The sequence below is a fragment of the Ochotona princeps genome, chromosome 1 (genome assembly GCF_030435755.1).
Source record: "Ochotona princeps isolate mOchPri1 chromosome 1, mOchPri1.hap1, whole genome shotgun sequence".
NCBI lineage: Eukaryota > Metazoa > Chordata > Mammalia > Lagomorpha > Ochotonidae > Ochotona > Ochotona princeps.
This window is the reverse complement of record NC_080832.1, coordinates 45811092-45821880: the sequence shown is the minus strand read 5'-3', so window position 1 is coordinate 45821880 and position 10789 is coordinate 45811092.

Sequence of the window (10789 nt, the reverse complement as noted above, 5' to 3'; positions counted from 1 at the left end):
TCTAATTTTGTATCCCTGTTTGGATTAGAATATCATTACTTGGCAATGGTTGGCATGTAAAATAAATTACAGCTGTGTGAGAGATGTTTTGTTTCATTCTAAAAATAGAATGAGTGAAAATTTTTGAGTCTTCTCTGAATAGAAAAAACAATGATGGTATTCTTTTATTTCTTATTTTTAGTTGAGTCTCTACACTTCTTCATCAAACAAATGATTACCTATTAAGCATTTGTATTGCTCTGGACACTGGCCTAGGCTCTGCTGTTACCTTCAACAAACTCCTTATGTTCCCATGAGATCTCTGCCCCAGAGCATAGAGATGTTTTAATTTGCATTCATTGCTACAGTTTTTTCATTTTGAGGGTTTCAGTTTATTCATTCCATTCTATGTGATTTTTTAATATATATTTTTATTATACTATTTATGTATCTGAGGTGAAGGGGGATATTGAGGGAGAATCCCCACCCAGGGTCCCACCCGCCCAAAGTCCCAGATTGGGGCATGCTCAGAGATACTTGCTCAAGTGGTCTTAATAGTCCTCCAGTTATGGATCGCTGCTAGTCTCATCACTCCCAGCTCGATTAGGTCAGTGAAGAATCCACTGATTGTCACAGTCCATCACAGAGTCTTCATTTGCCCAGTATTTCGCTGCCCAATGTTTAGCTGAGGTGGTTGATTGACCTGCTCCGTCCTCCGTCCTCTCCTAGCCAGGGTTCTGAGTCCAGCAGTTCTATTGGGGAGATCACCAAAGAAACTTTGAGGTGTTCCCAGATCAGATTCCCCCATGTTCCAGCAAGCACCGGGCCTGGCACAGTCCATTGCCACGATCAGTTGGTGGTTGCAATCTCTGGGCTGGCTTTGCTCTCAGTCCCGACTTGCACTGGAACCAAGGGTGTTGCAGTCCAGCCTGGTTCTGCCCAGCACGCACTCGACTCTTTCATCAACCAGTGGGGGCTGCAGCCTAGTCGGGGCGACCCACAATAACCCCCACCAAGCCCGCCCCCCACCCTGGCCTGCCAGTATGCATAGCAGACTAGTCCAGTCTGTCCCGCTTCCCATTTGGCTCCAGTACCTGTCAATGGGTTTTGAAGCTTAGTTCCCTCCAACCCAACCCAACTATCCAGCCCTCACAGATATTGCTGAGTGCCTCTCCTTCTAGCCACCCCAGCCCCCGTCCTGGTTTTCATGCCCTCCCGCAGGAGTAGTGACCCAAGAGGAGGGAACCCCACCACTTCCCTCCTAGGTCTCTCTCAGCCCCGGTTTATGATCTCTTTGGGTGGTTCTGTGGTTTGACTTGACAGAAATAGCCCCCAGTGCCAGCTTCTGTCAGCTGTCTGCGGTTAAGCCCAAACAACCTTCACCCACTCCAATTTATGCTAGAACCGGAAGGAATAATCAGCCCAACCTGGCTTTTCCCTGATCTAATCCACATGCGGCGCTCAGGTGTTGCAGCCCTGCCCAGTCTGGTCTGTCCCCATCCCAGCCCACGCTATCCAGTGAGAGTAGCTGTCTGGTGAGGGGACCAGCCCCTCCATCCCCCCGCTGGCTCTGCCCTCTCCCTTCCTGGTTCTCACGCGTGTTGGTTGGGTGCTGCGGTCAAATCCAGTACAGGTAATCTCACCCTGGAATTCCATATCATGCACTAGTTTTAGTTGCGACCGAACCTGGCCTGACCCACACTCTCCTCTGGTGTTCGGGTTTGCCAGTGGATGACATGAGCTGATTCAGCCTGGTCTGCCTCTGACCCATGCCAAATGTATGCCAGTGGGAAACTTTCCATGGCCCATTCTGGGCTGTTTCCTATCATGCTTCTTGCGCTTATTTTGTGCATAGCAGGGGGTCCATGAGCCAGCCCTACTCAGTTCACCTCCTGTCCTAGCAGGAACAGTGGCTTTTCATGGCTGGCTTTCACCCCACTCTGGTTCTTGTGGCTGGATATCTCAGCCCAGCCATGGCTCATCCATACCCATGTATAGCTCACACATGGCTCAGTAGGGGATTGAGACCTAGCCAAGTCAGTCTCACATCTACCCTGGTTCCCCAGGACACCAGATGATGCTGGGGTCTGGCCCGGCCCGGTGCATCCAATCCTAGCCATACTAGTGCCATGGGAGACTACAACTGTTTCCTAGTTAGAACGCAGCCCCCATTCCAGCTCGTGTGCCCCTTGGTGGGAACCTCAACCCAGATAGGGTGTCCCCGCAGCTGTCCAACTTGGCCTGCTCCTAGCTGCAGATCACGCACCCGACAGTGGCTGTTCTGACTCAGCTTGTCTCAGGACCTCTCCTGTCCTAGCCTCTGCCCCAGACCCCGTGGACAAGCATCCCCGACTAAAGTAGACCTGCAGGTGCAAACGCAAAGTTACATGTCCCTATCACTGGCAATCGCCAGGAATTCATGTTTCACCTATACTAAAGTTGGCCTAATTCATGAGTATCCCTGAGCAGCTATTACAAATCATAAAAGCTCCAGATCTCACCGCTGGGCCGCCAGCAGGCAGAGCCTGGCACCAATTGGTGCACTGTCCACCCGAAGCCAAGAACTCAGCCACTGCCTGTGGGGCGGTTTTGGCTGAAACCCTTAGCCGGATTCCGCTTAGCCAAGGCACCTCCCCGCAGCTGCCACCCTGCAAAGTGGTTCAGTCCGTTCCCGGCCCCAAGAATGGAATCCGCCCTAACTTGTCCTGCCTCCATGGCGGCAGGATGGAGCCAGATTAGTCCAGCTCCCAAATTGCCCTCATGGTTTGCGAACGAACGGGATAAGTGGAGGGATTGTTGCTCCTGGGCGTGGAGAAGACTAAAGACTCATCCACTGCCTTGGGGGGGGTTTTGGCTCGAACCCTTAGCCGGATTCCGCTTAGCCGAGGCGCCTCCCCGCAGCTACCACCCTGCGAAGTGGTTCAGTCCGTCCCCGGCCCCAAGAATGGAATCCACCCTAACTTGTCCTGCCTCCATGGCGACAGGACGGAGCCAGATTAGTCCAGCTCCCAAATTGCCCTCATGGTTTGCCATTCTGTGTGATTTTTTAAATTCAAAGATCCATCTGCTGTACCACAATCTACTGTTTTCAATGTTGTTCCTTCAAGACCATTTTTGACTAGTGTGGTTTACTTTTCTATTTCCCACAACTAATTTAATGCACATCAGTATAACTAGGAACATATTTCAAATAAAAAATCATGAAAAATCATAAAGGCTGGTCTGGTGAGTGCTGAATTACCCATGATGTTATCAAACATGCACTTGGGACACCCATAGCAGAGGAGGCACACAGCAAGAGGGAGCATTTCTGAAATTATAATGGCACTTGAAACTAAAAATGTGAAAGGCACATCAGAAGTTTGTTGAATGTCCTTATATTTTTTTCTTTAATATGTGTTTGCATATGTATTGAAGAAAACTTCATTGTTTTTAAAGTTGAGGAAGTTGGAAGTCTTAATTTGGCCTATGCTTTTATAGCCAAAGCTGATGGTAATTTGATCTGATTTTGATCTTTAAAAAATATTCATTCATTCATTCATTCATTCATTTCAAACACAGAGATATGGAAAAGGAGAGACAGAAAGACAGAGAGAGACCATCTTCATCCAAACGGTCATTCATCCAAATAAGTCATTCTCCAGATGGCTGTGATAGCCAGGACTATACAAGCTCAAAGCCAGGAGACAGGAGCTTCATTTGGACATCCCGCATGGATGCAGGGACCCAAATACTTGGACCATCCTCTGCTGCTTTCTCAGGCACTGTTTCTCAGGCAACAAGCTGGATCAGAAGTAGATCAGTCAGTACATGAACCTGAGCCCATATGGGATACTGGCACTGCAGGTGGAAACTCTATTTGCTGTACCATAGCATTGGCCCCAGTTTGTATAGTCAAAAAAAAAAAAAAAAAAAAAAAAGAAAAGAAAAGAAAAAAGAAAGTTACCTTTCCAATGGGTTTTCAGGGCCCTGATTTCCCCTCTATTATTACAGTATAGTCCATCATTCTACAATTTAAGTGTATCCTGACATTGTACATATAGACAACGGCAGAGACTTTAGCATCCTATTGTCAAGATATATTTAATAGTTTCACTGGGAGTCCATCTTTGCTTTGGAAGTAGAGATACATACTGCATTGTATCTTTACATCTGGATATGATAGTTTCTTTACAGTTACTATAGATCTCCTTAAGTGAGATAGCTATCAAACAGGTTCAACAACCGGAAGAAAAATTGAAAATTTACAAAGATGTGAAGTTAAATAACATGCTACTGAATGGCCAATGTGTTGCTGAAAACATGAAAAAGAAACAAAGCTTTAAGAAAATGATGCTAATGTATGAGCTATTTGTCACTGAAAATTTAATAAGAAAAGGAAACTCTTTTGAAGAAACAAAAACAAAAACAAAAAATATCAAAACCCATAATATGTATCAAAAAGTAGTACTGAAACGGACATTTATGTGATCAGGTGCTTATAAAAATTAAAATATCTCAAATAAATGATCTAGTAATGCATTTCAAGGACTCATTGAAAAAGAAAAAACAGGAAGTAAGAAATGATAAAAATCACAGCAAAAATAAATAGAATTTAAACTAAAAAAACTACAAATTGCAACAGGAAAGAGCCATTTTTAAGATAATGGGTGAAAGAAACTTATAGCCAGACTACCATAAAAAAAGAGAGAGAAAAACTAAGTAAAATTAGAGATGAAAAAGAAACCATCCTAAGAAACTGATAAAGGTGATCTCTTCTTGTTGAATAGATCCTTTGGTATGTAGTGTCCCTCTTCATCTCTTTTGATATTCTTTTATATCAAAGTCTATATTATTTGGTGTAAGAATGGCTACACTAGTTTGTTTTTCCTTTTCATTAGCCTGGAATATCTCTTGCCATCCTTTCAGTTTCAATTCCATATGTTTTGGGTGAGATGTGCCTACTATAGGGAACAGATAAATGGGTTTGGGTTTTGGTTCTAGTCTGCTAATCTCTGACATTTGACTGATGAGTTTAATCCATTTATATTCAGGGTTAATTTGGATAGGTATAATTTAGTCCTGTCATTTTAGCAATGGATTGTTCATTGTTTGATTCAATTCAGGTTTGCCTTTGGTTTTAGTAGACACTATTCTTTTTCTTTGTCAATAGAACATTTTTATCATTTGTAAGGCAGGTCTTGAAGAGGAACTTTTTTTAGTTTATTTACTGTGGAAAAATTTTATTTCATTTTCAAAGACAAAGGAAAACTTTGCTGCTTTGCTGGGTAAGTTATTCTGGGCTGACACTTTTTTTTTATCTTTTAGAATCTGAGAAATGTCTCTCCATTCCCCTCTGGCCTGTAAAGTTTCCTCTGAGAGGGTCAGTTATGAATCTGATTGGGGTTACTCTATATGTTAGCTGATTTTTTTTTATGTGTATGTATAAGGATCTTTTCCCTGTGTTCAACTAAACAGAGCTTGATTATCATGTATCGTCATGAAGATGGCTTTTGATCAGCCCTATTGGGAATCCTGTACCCCTTCTGCATTTTATTTCCCAATTCTTTCTCCAGATTGGGCAAATTTTCCTTCATTATTTCATTAAATGCATTTTTAAACCCAGTTTCTCTTTCTATGCCTTCTGGAATTCTCATAACTCTTTTTGGCCTTTTAATAATGCCCCTTAATTCTTGAACATTCTCCTTAGCTTAGTTTCTCTTCCAGATTTTTGACTTTTCTTCCATTTTTGAAAGAAATGTCTTTCAATTATGAGATTCTTTCTTCTGCTTCACACATTCTATTATGGAAGTTTTCCACTGATTTTTTAATTTATTCTATTGTGTCCTTCATTTCTGATATTTTGGTTTGATTTTGTTTCAGTGTTATTTCCTGTGTGACGTATCTTAAATTCCTCAAACTCCTGTATGTGCTTTTCATTGTTGATAAGAAGCTTTATAACAAGTTTTCTGAATTCTGCATTTTCTTGATGTCTTCTGAAGTTGACAAAGGCTTTTGCTTTTTTGTATGGGAAGTATCAATAATTTTCATTTTGCCTCTATCTCTTTGCTCTTGGGTCATTGTACTTGTGGTTAGCAGATTCCTATTCTTAGGGCCGGGTTATAAGCTATGCTGGCCACTGGTTTACAGGTCTATTTTATTGATTGTGTTTGCTACCCAATTCTTCATTTGCAGTCACTTGTGCCACTCCTTTCAGGACATTTCAGACCTGGGCTCATGTGCTAGGTTTCCATTATGGTCTACATAGGCCCAGCTCCTGGCTCACCACTCTCCACACCCTAGTACTATGCTGTGTCCACACCATTGTCTGCAGCACCTTTCTCCCACTTCTGGTTTGAGTAGGGCTTGGAGTTAGGGAGATATCAGGTGTCCTAAAACACAGGGTTGTCAGCAATATTGGTCTTGCTACAACCTTCTGGCCATTAGGAATAAAAGCCACCTGGATCCATTTTTGTTGGAACCTATAGGATGCCAAGTTGGTACAATTTTCCCTGTCAGACTGGTACAATGCATTGAGCTAGAAGTGAGTTTTCTCCTGGCCCAATGCATTCAGTGAGTTGTTATTCCTTCAGCCCCTCAGTCTTTTTCCTCATTACACAAAATGGCACCCAATGTGGCATTTGTAGGGGGGTCTGGGCCTCGATTATTGGGTCTGCGGGCCACCCAGACCTATCTTGGGTGGAACCTGTATGATGCCATGTCAGTAGTCTTCCCTGTTGGACCAGTGCAATGCATTGTGCTAGAAATGAGCTTACTCCTGGATTAGTGCATGCAGAGCTGACTCTTATCTTTCCTGCCTCATAGCCTTTACCTCAGTACACAAAATGGTGTCTGATTTGGCACTACTGGAAGCCTGAGCCATGACATCCACCATGTTTCAACATGAGCCTGCTTGGGGTTTGCCACTGATTTTGCTCATGGTAGAATCAAGTACAACAGCCCCATGGATGATTTTATGCCTGGGTTTGCCTCCTGAGCTCCTAGTGAGTTCCCTTTCCTATCTGGCTACTGATGGAGCTCTGATCACCAACTACTGACTAAAGCAGGGTGTCTGGTCACTGTGTCACTGCTCCACTGTCTCTTCTGCTTTCCTGTGTCCATGTGTCTCTAGGTATCCTTCTGTGTTGGCTTGTCCTCACCTATTTCCCAGGGGGTTCTCTGCTTCACCCTAATGATTTTCCATCTGTTTAAATGTGTCATTACCTTCTTCTGCCATCTTGTTTCTCAGAATAAAAACTCTTTATTGGGGTCTATAGGGCCCTTGATGGCTTGGCACTATTTACCTGCTCTGGCTCATTTGCTTTCTTTTTCACAGAAGCCAATCACACTGGTCTCTTTTGAACTTCTCAACCAGGACACGTTTGATCTCATCCCAGCATCTTTGTTTTTGTTCTTGTCCTTCATGCTCATAAGCTTCTCAGTACAGCTATCACTGTTCCATAGAAGCCTTTGCTAAACCCACTTTAATCCGACGACCCTCCCCCAATGCTGATTGTTCTCTTTTGTTATTATTTCCTTTTCCTTATGACATTTGCCTCTAGTTTGTGCTTGATTCAGTTTGCAATTTACATGCCCACTGTCTAGTAGGGTATGGCACAATATCTAGCACATTTGCAGGCTCTTGAATATATATATTTGGATAATATGGTGATTGAATAGATAAGTGAATGATGGCTATTGCCTGATCTCATCTCAATAATAATCTCAGGAAATTGAAGCACAACTCCCTCCATTTTGTTTTTTAATATTCATGCCTCAGTTTCCCACAGTCGGGCTTCTTATCCTGAAACTGCTCAAATTGAGATTGCAGAAACTTTTTCAAAAGATTTATTTTTGTTTTTATTGGAAAGACAAATATACACAGATAAAGAAAGACAGAGAGGAAGATCTTCCATTTGCTGATTCACTCCCCAAGTGGCTGCAATGGATGGAGCTGAGCTGATCTGAAGTCAGGAGCCAGGAGCTTCTTTCTGGTCTCCCACGTGGGTGCAGGATCCCAACGTCTTGGGATGTCCTCGACTGCTTTCCCAGAGCACAAGCCGAGACTTGAATGGGAAGCAGCGCCTTTGAGATTAGAACTGGCGCACATATGAGATCCCAGCAAATGCAAGCAAAAACTTTAGCCACTAGACTACCATGCCAGGCCCTGCAGAAACCTTTAAGGAGCTCCTATTGATGGAATTTTGTGTTACCCTTTATGATTCCCGCATTCAATTTTTTAAAAAATGTGTTAAGATTTATTTATTTAGTTAGTTAGTTAGTTATTATTTTTTAGATAAACATTATGAAAACTTTAATTGTTTTTCTATGGTCATTTAATGAATGGAAAATGCCAGCTTTCTGATAATCATTTCAATATATAAATGTAAATTTACCATCTGTAAAATTTACAATATATAAATGCAATAATTTTAAATTATTAATTATGTTGCATTATGTGACATGGTTTCATAGGCTCTGGGATTCCCCCAACTGCTTCCCATGCCCTCCCCCCATGGTGGATTCCTCCACCTTGTTACAGTATTACAGTTCAAATTCAGTCAAGATTCTTCCTTTGCAAACATAGACCAAGCATAGAGTCCAGCATCTTATTGTCCAGATAAATCCAACGGTTTCTTGGGGAGACCATCTCTGGTCTGAAGTCAGAGCTAGCAGACTATCATTCTGATCAATTAAAAGCCCCAACACAACATCAACAGTAATTTACAACATTATGGAATTAATTGACATGGTATTGAGTAACCAATATGTTAAAAAAATGCAAGTTATTAACCACATCCTATGACTACTTCATTAACATTTCAATTGTTGTTTATATACAGAACCAGCTGCTATACAACTTAAAATGGCTATAAGATACTATTCAGCCATCTTGTGTCTATTTTCATCTTAATAGTTAGCAGTTTATAGTGTTGAAGCATAACTTTACTGAGCTTGGCAGATTTTAGGATAGTCTAAACTGGCTTATAACTCTAACAAGGCATATGTCAACAGTTGAGGTACAGAACAGTTTTAGGAGGGGTGTGCAGAGAAATCTTCAATATCTTAGTGAGGAGTAACTAATCTTTGTGTTCCACCTAGTAAGGTATATATGAATCCATGCTGACCATTTCCTGTCTGGTTCTGAGCTTTCCTTGTTGTTCTCTATCTATTCTAGATTTTTTTTTTTTTTTTTTTTTTTTGGTGGTGGTGGTGGGGGGTATCTGGAGCAATCCTGATGGTCATTGCAAGAGAGGGTGGGGATCCAAAGTTGGAACTAAGTAAGGACCAGAGAAAGCTCCTCTCCCTAGTCCTGAAGCAAGTGTACTGTTCTTCTGTTTCTGTGGACCACTTAGGACTTCTGGCTGTTGTTCCGATGACCTTGGATCCTGTGAGGAAGGATTTGGGCTTCTTCCATCCCATGTGGTAGATCCAAATGGGAGTGGATGACCTCAGAGTTCTCGGCCTCCAAAGGCACTCCAATTCCCCATGGTCTCCTTGTCTGTTGGGATGCAGTCCTTGGTGCCCATACTGATAGTCCTTGGTGAGGATTGGGAGTCTTCAGGGTTAGGATACAAGCCTTCTCCTGTCCACCTGCTCCACTCTGGGGTCCCCCGCTGCTCCGTGCATATGACCTCCTGTTAAGAGGTTGTCAGGATCGCTCTTGATTCCCCCTATATGTCTTTGTAGTTTTATTATTGTCTAGTGCTGATTCGAGTCTGTTATCTATGAGTTACCTGTTATGTTCCTGATAGGTTATACTTCACATCTTCTTCACACATTCTAAGGAGGGAGATGGAATTTTTTGTGATTGTAGTACTTCAGGCCTTTATATGTATAGGAAATATTTTTCTATTGTTGACTTATTTTAAATTTAGAAAAAATAATAGTACAAATAGTTCTGATACAGTTCACACCCAGGATCCTATTAACATCTCATATTACTATGATACATTTGTCACCCTCTATCCCAGCACAGCTCCCAACCTTTACTGCTATGTTCAGATAGAGGGTTTTTTTTTTTTATTATTCTTATTATTAGTTTCCCACATACAACGGAAATAGTTTATATTTACTTTCTATATATGGCTTATTTAACTTAAGGTGAGGTTCTCCAGTTCCATCCATTTTGCAGTAAATTATATAATTTTATTCTTTTTATGACCAAATAATATTCCACTATGTATATAACCAACTTGGTTGATCTTTTATATTGTCTGTTATGAACAGTGCTGTGATAAACTGGCACAACAGGAATGTGATACTGCAATATTATGGCTTTTGGGTGTATGCATATATTTTGCTGATGGTTTTTGCATCTGTGTTCATCAAGGAGATTGGTCTGTAGTGATGTTGACTTCATAGAAAGAGCTTGGAAGGATTGTATCTCTGTTGTTTTGAATAGCTTGTGGAGGACTGGAATAATTTCTTGAAACATTTGGTAGAATTCAGCAGTGCAACCAATAATGTTGGGCTTTTCTTTGTGTGGAGGGATTTTATTATTAATTCAATCTATGTCCCGATTATAGGCATATTTAGATTTTGAATTATCTCATCATTCAATTTTGCTAAAAATCTATACATTTCTTCTATGTCTTTGGATTTATTGGCTTGTGCTAGTTCCTGATTATGCTATGTATGTCCAAGTTATCCATTGTTATGTTTGCTTTTTTATCTCTAATTCTATTGATTTGTTATCATCCCCCTTTTTTTTATTAGTTGGCTTAGTTAGGAATATGTTTTGCTGATTTTCTCAAAGAATTAGCTTTTTGATTCATTGATCTTCTGTATTACTCTTTTAGTCTTTATTTGATTTCTTTCCTTCCTTATT